The following is a 15000-nucleotide window of genomic DNA, read 5'->3' on the forward strand; positions in this document are numbered from 1 at the left end:
CAAAACATCACACTCACTTTCCTTTTTTTCTCATTTGAACACAAATTCCCCAACCCCAGCCTTTCCTCAGCGATCATACAACATACAAAACTTTAAATAAATCTTTCGTGATCTCACTGTTGCATATTTGAACCAATCAGGCTTTCAAGATAAAAAATATTTAATAATATAACCATCAGGTGTACCAGTAATTACACTTAAATCAGTAATTATCGTGGTGAATTAGTTTAGATGTGACAGCGTTGGATTGAACACTTCACGGTGCGTGTCGGGCTCCTTGCACCCTGGTTTCAAATTACGCAGATGTTATGTTTCATCCCTTCGCAGTTTGACAAAAAAGAGCTACTCCAAGGCGATGAGAACTGCAGAATGTCGGACTAGGTCCTAAGTGGGGGTGGGATTTTTCCTTCTTTTCTTCTGAAAGCATGGTGATGACCTTTTCCTTGGACAAACATCAGTGTCTTGGAGAGGGGGAGAGACTTACAATCTTGGACAGCTACCAACCCTATGCAGGAGCAAAACTGTTTGGCTCCGCGTTCATCTTGGAATATCAAGGGATCATTACCGATGGGGGGAGACCCTAAGGAGCAATAATTTCATAAATGTACCGTGTTATAAATTTATTTGTAGTTTTATCTTTTACTCGTTTCAGTCGCTAGATGCGACCATGCTGGGGCACCGCCATAAAAGATTTGAGTTGAACGCATCGACCTAAGTGCACTTTTTTTATGTCTGGTAGTTACTCTGTCGGTTTCTCTACTGAACCGCTAAGGACGAAAACACACCAACAACGGTTGTCAGGTGTTGGTGGGGGGACAAACACAGACACAAAAACACAACCACACGTACACACACATACATATATATATATATATATATATATATATATATATATATATATATATATATATATATATATATATATATTAAGAAATGATTTTAGCAATTTCTGAAATTTAATCGGGATTTTTGTTTGCTGCCGATTGAATCTGCGCTTGCGTGGAAGATTTGAAGATTTATAATATAAAAGGATGAGACACGTGTTATTTGGTCTCTAATTTATATGATAGTGTTTTGGCGGATCCGCTGAAGAGAACTTCACCTTGCAAATTATTTTATTTGCGAATTAAATTTCAAAACCTAAGGTCCGGATGTAAAACATGGTAAATGTTTTTAATTTTTATTCCCTTTGAAATTGCTCTTGACTGTGGTCTGGACTTTCTGACTGTTCTTTCTAGTTTGTTAGGCAACCTGTTAAGGCTTATCTCTTTGTACTTAAATGTACACTAAATTTATATACACACACATATATATATATATATATATATATATATATATATATATATATATATGGTGGGGATTCTTTCTGTTTCCGTTTACCAAGTCCACTCACAAGTATTTGGTCGGTCAAAATCTACAGTAGAAGACACTTCTCCAAAATGTCACGCAGTGGAACTGAACCCAAAACCATGTGTTTAGGGAAACAAACATCTTACCATACATTTACGCCTCAGTGAATATCTCCTCATTGCTTGCACAAATTCAGTGAAGACTTGTTTTTAAAGAGGTCAGAATAAGAAAGTTATATATCCGGTGCTCGTCTTGTTCATATCGCTAGAATAAATATGAATTACCATTAGATATTGATTAATATCGTTCGGTTATTAGCACATAGATTTTATTGTTAGCGATTTTAATATAGAAATTGAACTATCAACGTAAATTAACACTAACGTAACTTTGACTCTATAACGGATCGAAAAATATGCGTTTATACAGGCAGCAGGTTATTGCTGGCAGCGAAACTTATAGACCGGAAGTGAGAGAGTCAGTGCACACAGACAGAAATACTGACATGCAGATATAGTGTACATAATGTATGAAACAAAGAGACCGTGCGGACAACAATGATATTGACGGAGCAGACAGACAGACGGGAAGTGAGGCTGTCTGCGCACCGGGAGACTGTGCAGCAGGTTGTACAGTGTTGCATGTAGAGATAATGTGAGGGCAAGCATGCCTTCGCACAGGATGACGACAGTGAGGTTGTGCAGAGCGGCAAGCCGGAAGTGAAACAGACTGAATAAAGCAAAAAGGTAGACAGCTAGGCAGGCAAGCAGATGTGCAGAGTGTGCAGACACAGACAGAAAAGCATGGAAATTGTTCCGGCAAACAACAGAGAGACAAACAGACAGATATGCAGAGTGGAATGGCAAACAGGTAGATTAGCTACACAGTCAATGCATATCTTCCTGTTGATTTTGTTAGCAGCAGCAGCAGCCACGTAAGCTGCAGTAATGACGCACTAGTTTTATTGTGGTCTAGGATGGGCCTATAGCCACAGTTACTGCCACGACTAAAATCTTGAATACCAAACAATACATCTAAAGCCTAATTCTGGGCCTAACCCTCACCCTGACCCTTAAGAAAGTCAACAACCACCATCACTACAAGAACCAACATCATCAGCCATCATCATCATCGAGACCACATTATTGCCCTGTGTCTACAGAAAGAGGTAGTGTATAGACGAGACCAATGTCTTTGTTGCTTAGCGACAGTTATAAAATGCATGCGCTTGTATAAATATGTTATGCTCGCACATACTGACCTATAATAACATGCACACGCATTTGTCAACCTAACTACAAATATATGAAAAAATAGTTTCGCCATTCCATAGCAAAACCGTTATACTACAGTTTGACAGTTTTCGGTATCTTGACATCTGAAGCAGCTGGAGATACGACAGTTTGACAAAAAAAGAACCGGCTATTAGAAGCAAAAATAAATATTGAAAAAAACGCATTTGGCCAAATTTGGACATACGACAGTTTAGCATAATAGCAACGAAATATCTTTGATGTGTGTATACAGTCCCACACACGTACAAACCAATGACTGGTGTTGGTGTCCTAATTTTATTAAAAACCAGCAAAACATCTAACAAAGGGTTCAGTAAATGTTTTCGCTGACAGAAATACACAGGACATGGTAACGGTCAAGTAAAAATTCTCTTGGACGAACCGTTGCTGGCGAAACTTCGTAGTCATTGTCCTTTCGTCTAATTAATAATGTCTATAGTAATAGCATGTGTGTGTGTGTAGGTGCGTAAGTGTGTGCGTGCGTGCGTGCATGTGTGTGTATTTGTGCGAGCCACGTTAGTCCATGTGTGTCTGCTTCATGACTGCTTATCTATATGCGTGTGTGTGAATGCGTAACATATGTGACGAGATGAGGCGGGGAGATCGTAGAAACGATAGCACGCCGGGCGAAATGCTTAGCGGTATCTCGTCTGCCTTTACGTTCTGAGTTCAAATTCTACCGAGGTCGATTTTGCCTTTCATCCTTTCAGGATCGATAAACTAAGTACCTGTTGCGTACTGGGAGCGATCTAATCGACTGCTCCTCACCTCCCCAAAAATTTCGGATGACTCAGTTCACCAAAGAACTTGAAATGAAGATTCCCCGAAATGTTAAGAAATTTCCATTTTACCGTTAAATGTGTATGGAGAAAGTGAATCTGTTTATTCTGTTTTGTTTTGGAAATCCTTACCATGTCAATTTTTTTACGCAGAACTCTTGTTACATAGTCCAGGGCACCGATGTTAAAAGGTCCAAATGAAAATCAATAATCTGGATACAAGAGAAATAGGTTTCTCCTTAGTTTCCCATAGATGTTTCTCCTTCTCCCTAACTTTTGACGAGATATTCCCATGCACCTGTCAGCTGGTTTCTACAACATTGCATGACTTTTGCTCCCTGTCAAATACAACAGTATCTGGTCTGTTGTGTTTATATCGGCTTGTTGGTTTTATTGCAGTGTTCTACGATTATTATTATTTTATTTTTGAAGGTATGGACACTTCCTGGTCGCAGTGTGCTTTTAGCATGGCTGTCATGACAGTTCTTCTTGCGTTTAGCTTTGTCGTCGATCTTAGTGACAATGTCATATAGGGGAAAGTAGTATTTGGCCGACATTTTTAGACAGCTGATAATTCATGCGATATCTTCCATACTGGTATGGTACAATCGATACTTTCAATCATAGGCTTAGAGACACTTTTCACTCTCCTGTTGACCAGGTATTTACTAACTATCCCCTGCTCTTGGATAACAAAAGCTTAATCCGATAGGAGAGACGTGACGCATGTATCACTGGCCCATGACAGCATACAATTCCTATCAATATTGTTGGTATTCTCAAACTGGCGAGATATGTACTCACAGATAACTTTCTGCTGATATGATGAGCGTTTCTCCTCCAAATCTCTGTATTTTTCGATCAATCTAGTCAGCCTTGGTTTACATGGAACTGCTGTCCTCGAGTTCTTCGTTCGATCTGATTATGTTATTAACTTCACAATTTAATATACGCTCGGTGGACTCATTTCCCTCTTTCATCTTCGGTATGCGTTGTCGAAGTGACACGATGCGGCACTTAAAAGAACGGGCTTATATTTCTATCTCCATCCCTTCATTCAACATAGATCTTATCAGGGTCCCACTTTTGATTTGGAATTTATCAGTGGTTGGCAGTATCTTCCTCGTTCCTATGTCGAAGTTCCCAATTTCATCATGTACCCAGTCCACTATCCTAAATGTTGACACTATATGTGTTTATCTATCTATCTATCTATTTATCTACTTACCTACCTATCTTTCTTTGTAAGTATCTAAGTATCAATCCATCTGCCTATCTATTTATGTATGTATATATATATATATATATATATATATATATATATATATATATATATATATATATATATATATATATATATATATACCCGTGTGTGTGTGTATATACACACGCACAGGCACACACATTCACGGACACATACGCATATAGTCTTATATAAGACTAGCAATATATTTTGAGGGGAGGGTGAAGCGATTGCTTCGACCCCAGTGATCAACCGGTACTTACTTTATCGGTCCCTAAAGGATGAAAGGAAAAAAGGGACCCCGGTGACATTTGAACTCAGAAAGCAAAGAACCAAAAAAATGCAATTAAGCATTCTTTTCTAATGTGCTAACGATTTTCTCAGTTCACCGCATAGTATTATGATGAGTGTGTTTATGTGTGTGTGTGTGTGTGTGTGTGTACAAACACAAAGGAAGGGAGGAAGATGATGGCGTCACTTAGTTTTTAAAGACACGAGTACAGACACGAGTACAGCGAAATGTAAGCATTAATTGCGTCCGATTATTTAATCGTTAACGAGTCCAACATGACTACAGCGGTAATTTTCTTCTCGTTTCAACGAAGTAAGTTTAACCACAAAACTATGATTAATATAATGGATATATTGACAGTATTAATAAAGTAAGCAAATTAATGCTACTATTAAGATATATTCGAAAAAGAAAACTGCTTTAATTTTAATATTCTTCATCATACAACGTTATTAAGACTTGCTGTTAATATCTACTTGATTATATTCATTCCAAGATCTTTTGTGTTTGGCAAACTTAAAATGATTTTCATCAAAGTCTCCATCGAGAATTACGTAAGCTGAACTTGTCTTTCCGATCGTTCGTTGTAGAACCTTGATAAATTCCAAATCAAAAGTGGGACCCTGATAAGATCTATGTTGAATGAAGGGATGGAGATAGAAATATAAGCCCGTTCTTTTAAGTGCCGCATCGTGTCACTTCCGTGTAGAAAAATTTCGTGTACCTGACTGACCATTAATAGAATATATTTTTACTCACTTCGCTTTTTAAATCACACCATTCCTTGTATTGTAAATGAATTTATATTATTTAAAGGTTCTTGTCTGTAATGGTATGCACTTCTGTTGCATTATTGATACTGCCAATAATTACATTAAGCAAATTTTTAATTGTCATATTCAGACCTCGATCATTTAAACATAGATAAAATAATTTCCACTTTTGTGTAATTAAATGAAAACAATGCTTAATCAGCAGTACACTCTTGATGTTAAATTAATTAATGCCTTCTCCAATATAAACACTATCCACAGAGGCAATTTAAGAGTGAAATGTGGTTTATGACCAAATGGAAATGGACATGTCTGTGGACTGCAGATACCTTGGTGTATTAACTTACCTATCTTCATGTTCTCATTCAATCAATTACAGTTATTTTCTTATAAACAATAAGATAAGAGGCGATTTACCTGTGATAAAATCATTTTGTTTTGTTTTGTTTTATATAATTAATTACTGGGATCTCGAATTTCTCTTGTAAATATTTGATACTGCTAATAATTACATTAAGCAAATTTTCAATTGTCATATTCAGACCTCGATCATTTAAACATAGATAAAATAATTTCCACTTTTGAAATTAATGCGCAAGTGAGTGGCTGAGCATTTCACAGACACGCGTACCTTTAACGTAGTTCTCAGGAAGAATCGGTGTGATACAGAATGTCACCAGGCCGGCCCTTTCAATTACAGGTACAACTCATCTCTGCCACCTGAATCGACTGAAGCACCGTGAAATAAAGAGTCTTACTGAAGATCACAAACCACTAAGCCATGCCCCTTCACTATGGTCACGCGCCTTCACTATTCTATATAGGGTACTAAGCAACTAAAACATCAGATGGGCCCTACTATTTTTTAATTGTAACATTCTTTATAAAATCTAGAGTTAGCTATATTCAATATGTTTCTGTTTTTTTTTAGTGATCACATTATCTTTTACAAAACCAAGATTGCATCTCGTCAACCTGACGTTCCCCTTCAAAACCACAACATAATTCATTTTGAAACAGCTGCTGAATCTATAAAATAAATACGTGGTAGGCCTCTTCTCTAGAATAAAACGCACACATCTGGAACTACGCACCGATTACGTGTCTGCAGATTTCATACCGTTTCTCTCCTTGACAATATTTCACTCTTCAACGCCTTTCTAAGTACTAAATCCATACATCTCTTCCACTGTTACCGCAGTAATGTCCATGATCGGAGTAAAGCAGCTACCTCGCCTAAATACATTTCATTCACTGGTCTCGCTCTTTTACATAATATCTGCCAATCTTTCAGACGAACACCCTCGTAAACACGCACATACACACACATACACACACACACACTCTCTCTCTCTCTCTCTCTCTCTCTCTCTTTCTCTCTGTGTCTCTCTATCTCTCTCCATACTTCTTTTGACTCTCTCTCCCTCTATGTTCTGTCTCTCTGCTTCGCTGTCTCTCTTAGACAATGTTTATACTCTCGTTCTTTCTGCCTCAAACTCGCTCGCTCTCCACACCTCACATCCTCGTTCAATCAGCCGCTCGGCGTCTCTTACTCTCCCCTTTCTCCCAAATACTCTCCTACAGACCAGTCACTGCTACATTTATTCAACCATATCAGCAACCATCAATGAATTCTTCTCTCCACATGAAAATATCTCCTTCCCTTACTCTCCTTATCGATTCCTGTTACTCTGTCTGAGAGAGAAGAGATAAAGGAAGGGCGTTTCTGACTCTTTCTCTCTCTCTCCCTCTCCCTCTCTTTCTCTCATTCTCTATCTCTCTCCCCTACATTTTCTTTCCAAACAAATTCATTCATTACCAATCCACCACCACCACCACCATCACCATCATCACCCTCCCCACCACCACAACAGCCACCACCCTCTCCTTCACCCTCGCCCTCACCCATCTACAATCCACAAATACCACCGCCTCCGCTATCAACATCATTACGACTACCACCACCACCACCACCACCACATCCACCTCCTCATCTACAACTATTTTTCGCCTCCACCACCACCACCTCCACCACTACCTTACCCAAACAACAATCGCCATCACCATCACCACCGCCACCGCCATCATGCACACAAACATACCACATAATTGTTCATTCCCTCCACGTCACATTGTGTCCCCTTCCTCTCCTTCACCCCAACCACACCCATCGCATACTCTTATGCCTTACCCTCCATATTCATTAGAGTGCTGCTCCTACTACCACCACCACCACCACCACCACCACCACTACTGCTGCTATTGCTTGTATGGCTATTGGTGGTGGTGGAACTGTTGTTCCTTCTGATGTTATTGGTGCTGCTGTTGCCATTTTTTTGGAAGGGGTGGGGGTGCGTGATATTGTTGCTGCTGCTGCTGCTGATGATGATGATGATGATGATGATGATGCCGACGTTTCTGCTGCTGTAGTCTCTGTAGCTGACATTACTGCTGTAGCAGCAACAACATACAACACTACCACCACTACTATTACTACTACTACTACCATCATTACTTTGACCACCACCACCATCCCTACTACTACTGCTACTACTAATATTACTACCATTACTACTACTACAACTATTATTACTGCTGCTGCTGCTACTACTACTACTACTACTACTACTACTACTACTACTACTACTACTACTACTGTTGATTTCTTCGTATATTGCTGTCGTAGCCATTCTGCTGCCGATTTATTTTTTTAAAAGCCAAATCAATCTTGATCGAACAGCCTTTACAATCAGACACATTCTTTACATGACCATCCTGTCTTTGGGACGGCGAAGAATTATCTAAAAGCGCATTATCTGATATATGACCTTCCCTTTTCTTAAGAAGGTGAAGTATGATTTAAAGGAGGTTTGGCTGCTATTTCTGGTGGGTCGACTGATGACGTAAAGGCGCTATCTTTAGTTCGGTTCATTCCGTTGATGGCCTTATTGATGTTCTTGTTAAAATTGCTGCTGAGACACTCTCTCTCTCTCTCTCTCTCTCTCTCTCTCTCTCTCTCTCTCTCTCTCTCTCTCTCTCTCTCTCTCTCTCTCTCTCCTCTATGACTATATGTATGTAGATATATGTGTGTGATTATGCATGTATGTAAATAGGTGTTATATGTATATCTATTTGGACTTATGTGTATGTATATGTATACGTACATAGGGATTATATATGTATTTCGGGGCATATGTATGCATGCATATATATATACATGCATACATACATACACATACACACTAAGGTGAAAGAGAGAGAGAGAGAGAGACTGAGAAAGAGAGCGAAAAGGAGAGACGTGAGGATGGAAATGAATATATTCCAACACACAAAAACAAGTATACGCAAGCACAAAGATACACACACACAAACATACACACACACACTCTACACCAGCACCATCTTTGCCATCTCCACCCCCACCCTACCAACACTATTTTTATTAGTTCATCCGTCGTTGATGACGGTGTCCTAAAACATCACACGGCACAGGAAAACACGGTGTGTCCAGCTATGGCCGATCACTCCGATGCGCGCTCGGAGGGCTCTGCCACGGATCAGCCCCTGGTAGTTTGTCTGGACTGAAGACAAGGAGCTGGGTCTGGACTTGCATAGTTCGTGCTTTCTTTGTGACCCTGCAATATATTTTTATTCTTTAGAAATTGTACCTCCGCTGGTGCAGCTTCGCCTGGCGGAGCAGTTTTCTGCTTGCGTTTCCCAGGTATCAGGGTTGATCTCAAAGCTATCCAGACCATCATCAGTGGGTTGATAGAAGAGATTAATGTAACACAATGGACAACATTATTCCGGGTATTAATGCTAACTCTTTGATCTGAGTTCAAATCCAGCTGAAATCAAATTTGCTTTTTGTGTTGACGAGGTTGATAAAATAAAGTACCTGTCATATATGTAGGTCGATGTAATTGACTAAGGCTTCCACCAAACGCGAGACCTTAGTTCCATGTTAGAAGCCAATGAACATGACAACAATATCATCAACCCTAACCCTAACCCTAACCCTAACCAGATACCAACACCATCACAATGGTAAGGAGATACGAAACCCAAGTAACGAGGGCAGGGCTGAATAAAGATCCATACTGGCCCTAATCACTTTAAAGATTTTGGTACCTCCATATATATGTAATTTAAAACATAAATACTAATAAACCTCAAGATAAATTTTATTCTTCCAAATGAAACAAACGTAACAGTAAGTGGAAAATGTCTATTTTTGTATGTTCCCACTTTATTTATGTTTGTAAAGTTTGAAATGGTTTCTTCCTTTTATTTATAATTGCAAAGACTCTGATCATATCCTCACTATGACACCATGAATACTTCGAAATTATATTTTTCCTCATATAAACCACGTTGAATATTATTTTACCAAGTTTAAAAAGATTTACATTTGTGCCGTGAACCATTTACCAGTTCTCTGGTGTCCCCATCCGTTGATGCTCTATACACGTGCTTTTTTTCTGATTAATGATTAACCCATCAGATCACACATTACAGGGTACTTCCGGTTACACAAGTCCTGGAATGGATGTGGCATGACTAGGTTAGAATAACTGCGACCATAGCCCTGCTCGTTCAGAGTCGACTTGGGTTAAACGGCTACAATACCAGCAACATTACTATCATGAGGCAACGAAGAAGCCCCTTTGCAGTTCCTCAATATGCCAGAAACAGCAGTAAAATAGCCCTTAATTCAAACTCAGCCAGCTTGAGAAGAGATAGACACAACCGATAATGTAGTCCACGATATAGCATATGAATATAACTAAATAAAACACAAGCTGCTCATAACAAAATCAGTGTTGGTCTTCATTGGTCCTCAGTTTGGTTAACAGGTTAACCGCACATTTTCAAGATTCCGGCTTCTCTCCCGCTGTCCAAACATCTGGTCAATTGTCTTCAGCCAAAGCAGCTGTTCTTTCAAAACGTGGTGAGTTCAATTTGGTAAACAGAAACTATGAGGAGAATCAGCAGAGACACAGTTCTGTGAGAAATTTGCTTCGCAACCTCATGGTTTCGGGTTCAATCTCACTACGGAGCACATTTGGCAAGTGTCTTCTACAATAGCACTGGGCCGACCAAAGCCTTGTAAGTGGATTTGAGAGACGGAAACTGAAAGAAGCACACCGTGTATCATATATATATATATATATATATATATATATATATAATAGAGAGAGAAAGAGAGAGATATGTGTATGTATGTATATATGCATATATATATGTGTGTGTTTGTGTCTGTATTGTCCCCCACCACCGCTTTGCAAGCGGTGCTGGTGTGTTTACGTCTCCGTAACTTAGCGGTTCGGCAAAAGAACCCGATAGAATAAGTCCAGGGGGTCGATTCATTCAACTATAATTCTTCAAGGCAGTGCTCCAGAATAGGCTCAGTCTAAGCAGTCTAATGACTGAAACTAATAAAAGATAATAGGTCACTCGATTTAACACCGACACCTAGAGAGAGAGACCTTGGCTGCCTTTTTTTTTTCCGAAACCGACATGAATTCGAACAAAAGGTGACTTACTTCCAACACCAGTCCACTAAGACTTGCAATAAAGTCACGGATGAATAATGCGCTTCTTCCTTTTCCAAGCCACAAAAACAAGGATGACTTGGCACTAAATAACAACAACTATACTAACAACAACATCACCAAAAACAAAATAATCTTTCTATATCGCACACACACATATCACACTTAATTACTTCACAATAGCGCATGAATAAAATACTATGGTGCACTACATTGCACAACAGTACGCTAATTCACAACACACCGCATTGCACGACACCACACAGCTCAACATTAAACTACAACCATACCACACTACAATGCAACAACTTATACTACAACAATTCCTGCCGTATTACCCTACATTATGTCATGAGCCACACCTACGCATTACTATTACCACGCTACAGTGAAGGACCGCGGCTCAGTGGTTAGGGTTTTCGGCTCAAGATAGTAAGGTCATCAGTTCGATATCCAGCGGTGCGTTATCACCTTTATCAAGACATTTTATTTCACGTTGTTGCAGTCCAGTCAGCTGGTAAAAGAGTGTAGTATCTGTATTTCAAAGGGTCAGTCCTTTCAGATTCGGTGTCATCCTGAAAAACATATCGAATATTGTTAGCTTTAGTGCAGTGGTTCCCAACCTGTGGTCCGCAAAAGTGATACTAGAGGTCCGTGGACTAAATTCGAAAATAAACGTTAATTTCAAGAGCAGGCTGTTCCGTTCCTCGGATCAATTGGAACAGTCGTCGTCGTAACCGGCGGAGAGCCAAGGCCACACTACGATACAACACTCTAGACTTTCATAGACCATAGAAAACTAGCCACAAAATCACTACCCAAATCAAACTTCGCCCCTCTAACTGTTACACAAAACCAAGCCTCAAAACACTACACCACTCCACGAGATAACACAAGACACCACGTTCCAACAAGGAAGCCATTTTTGTAGTTGCTGTATCTGCTAGATATAGGTGCAGAAACCCCTAAAATCACACGCTGTCAACTTTCAAAGGGAAGGATACCTTAGCAGTTATATTCTTAAAACTAAAACTAGACACGATGGTCAGAAATAGAAGGTCTGTGTTCAGGAATTTGCTGCAGCAGTGTCGACAATCAGAAATAAGTGAACCGTACAAAAAAAAAAACCTTGCTACAACTGCAGACAACCAACAGTAATTCCTTCATCAAATTCCATCTCCTGCAAACCACCAACCCCTACACACACACGCACGCACACATGCACACTCACTCATATACGCACACAAACTGCTCTTTCAGATATTTTGTCCTCTCAGATTCAAAACCTCCTCAATCTCCAAACCCAACCACTCCACTCCAAACAAATTTCATCTCACCTCCATTACCCACACACACAACACCCACGCCGATTCATTTAATTGATGTGTTTCCACTGATTTTGTTGTTGTTATTGTCATTGATGTTTTTGTTGTTCTTCTTTGTATACTACACTTCACCTGATTATCCATATATCTGGGAAATATATGATACATACGCAGGCACACATGCATACACATGCATACATATATAGAAAGATAGATACATACATACATACATACATGTAAACATACATACGTGTGTGCGTGCGTTCCTGTATCTCTCAGTGCAAGTGTGTGTATATATATATGATATATATAATATATATATATACATATACATATATATATATACGTGTATATATATATATATATATATATATATATATATACATATATATGTGTGTGTGTATATATATATATATATATAGATATATATATATACATATATATGTTGTGTGTGTATAACGTCATGTACCCCGATATGTATCTATATGTACATGTAGATGAAGGCATGTACACACATGTACATATACTCATATATTGTGTATATATATATACATATATATATACGTGTATATATATATATGTGTGTGTGTGTATAAATGTATGTATGTGTGTAAAATAGATAGAAAGATAGTTATACAAAGTACTCCTCGTTAGCGTGATTACCGAACACGAATGTAAACGTACAAAACATGCACATATCAAAGCTAAAACACAAATGCACCCAAACGAATGCATGCAGAATAACTTGCATTTTCTCAATAAATAATCACAAACGCCTGCATTTAGTGGAGCGTGCACATGTATATTCCGTGTGAGTGTGTGTGTGAATCTTTCTATCTCTATCTATTTATCTATCTATCTATTTTTCTCTCTCCCTCACTCAACTATACGTATAGACGCATCCTAATAAATCTACAGAGACGCAAACAAGCATTAGTCGAACTCGAACAGATGATAAGCCACACTATCATCGAGCGAGTGTCTCTCAGTCGTTTCCCTAGTCAGCTATTCCTCGCGCCACATACACTCGTCCGCTGTGGTGGATGGAGTCACGCCGCCATTGCAACGTCATATTCGTGGTAAAAGTTTAGTTTTCTGAAAACACGATTTAATACAAACTCGTATATCACTTCAGATATATTCCTGCATATCTACCTATCTATCTATCTATCTATCTATCTATCTATCTATCTATTTATCTCTGTACATTCATGTACAAAAACACACGCGCACGTAAGCACACACAAAAATACACACACACACGCAAAGGTAAATACATACGTACGCTAAACTATCACTTTCTCTTTCATTTTCGTTCTCTCTCTATATCTCTGTTTGTACTTTTGCCTCTGTGTGTACGCAGGCATATATATATATTTATTTATTATATACATATATGTATGGATGCGTGTGTGAGTGTTACTGCGTGTGTGTTTGTATGTATACATATATATGTATATGTGTATATATATGTATATATATATGTATATATATATATGTGCATATATCTGTGTATATATATATTTATATATACATATTATGACAACTTACTGATTGTCCTATATATATATATATATATATATATATATATATATGCATGTGTATTACAGAGGTGGATAACAATATCGCAATAGATAAATATATACACCTGCCTAACTACCTATATATATATATATATATATATATATATATATATATATATATATATATAGTATACACATATGTATAATATATATATGTATAGATGGATGTATACATACGTATTTATGTATCTCTCCCCTTCTTCCTCTCTCTCTCTCTCTCTCTCTCTCTCTATCTATCTATCTATATTATATGTATATATGTATCTATCTATCTATCTATATATATATATATATGTATATATATATATATACATATATGGGTGTGTAACCGCATATGCATATATCCATGGATATGTGTGTGTGTCAGTGTGCAGATACATTTGCACATGCATGCATAAATACATACATGCTTATTTATAAAATCACATGAGTGTTTGTGGGTGTACATTGAAATATAAAGATAGACAGAACGGTAGCTGTATATACATAAAAGCAATGTTGTCTTTTACAGTCAGTTATGGTACGAATTGATATCTATTACTGCCGATCACTAAAATCGATCGAAATAGTTCCACTCTTATATACATACAGACACACACACACACACATATATATAGATAGATATCTCTGAGTGGAATTATATATATAAATAGGTTAGATGCAGGGAAAATATATATATATATATATATATATATATATATATATATATATATATATATATATATATATATATATTATAAATATATACATATAAAAAGGTTGGTCGCAGGAAAAAAAAAAAATATATATATATATATATATATAT

At 37.9% G+C, this 15000-nt stretch overlaps 1 long non-coding RNA gene across 1 annotated transcript in view; it reads left to right on the forward strand.

Annotated features, from left to right (window-relative positions):
• LOC128247644 (uncharacterized) overlaps positions 1-15000 on the forward strand; it is a 40171-nt gene that overhangs the window by 24043 nt on the left and 1128 nt on the right. The gene's annotated exons all lie outside the window — the stretch shown is intronic.

The sequence above is a fragment of the Octopus bimaculoides genome, chromosome 4 (genome assembly GCF_046866305.1).
Source record: "Octopus bimaculoides isolate indiv1 chromosome 4, ASM4686630v1, whole genome shotgun sequence".
Taxonomy (NCBI): domain Eukaryota; kingdom Metazoa; phylum Mollusca; class Cephalopoda; order Octopoda; family Octopodidae; genus Octopus; species Octopus bimaculoides.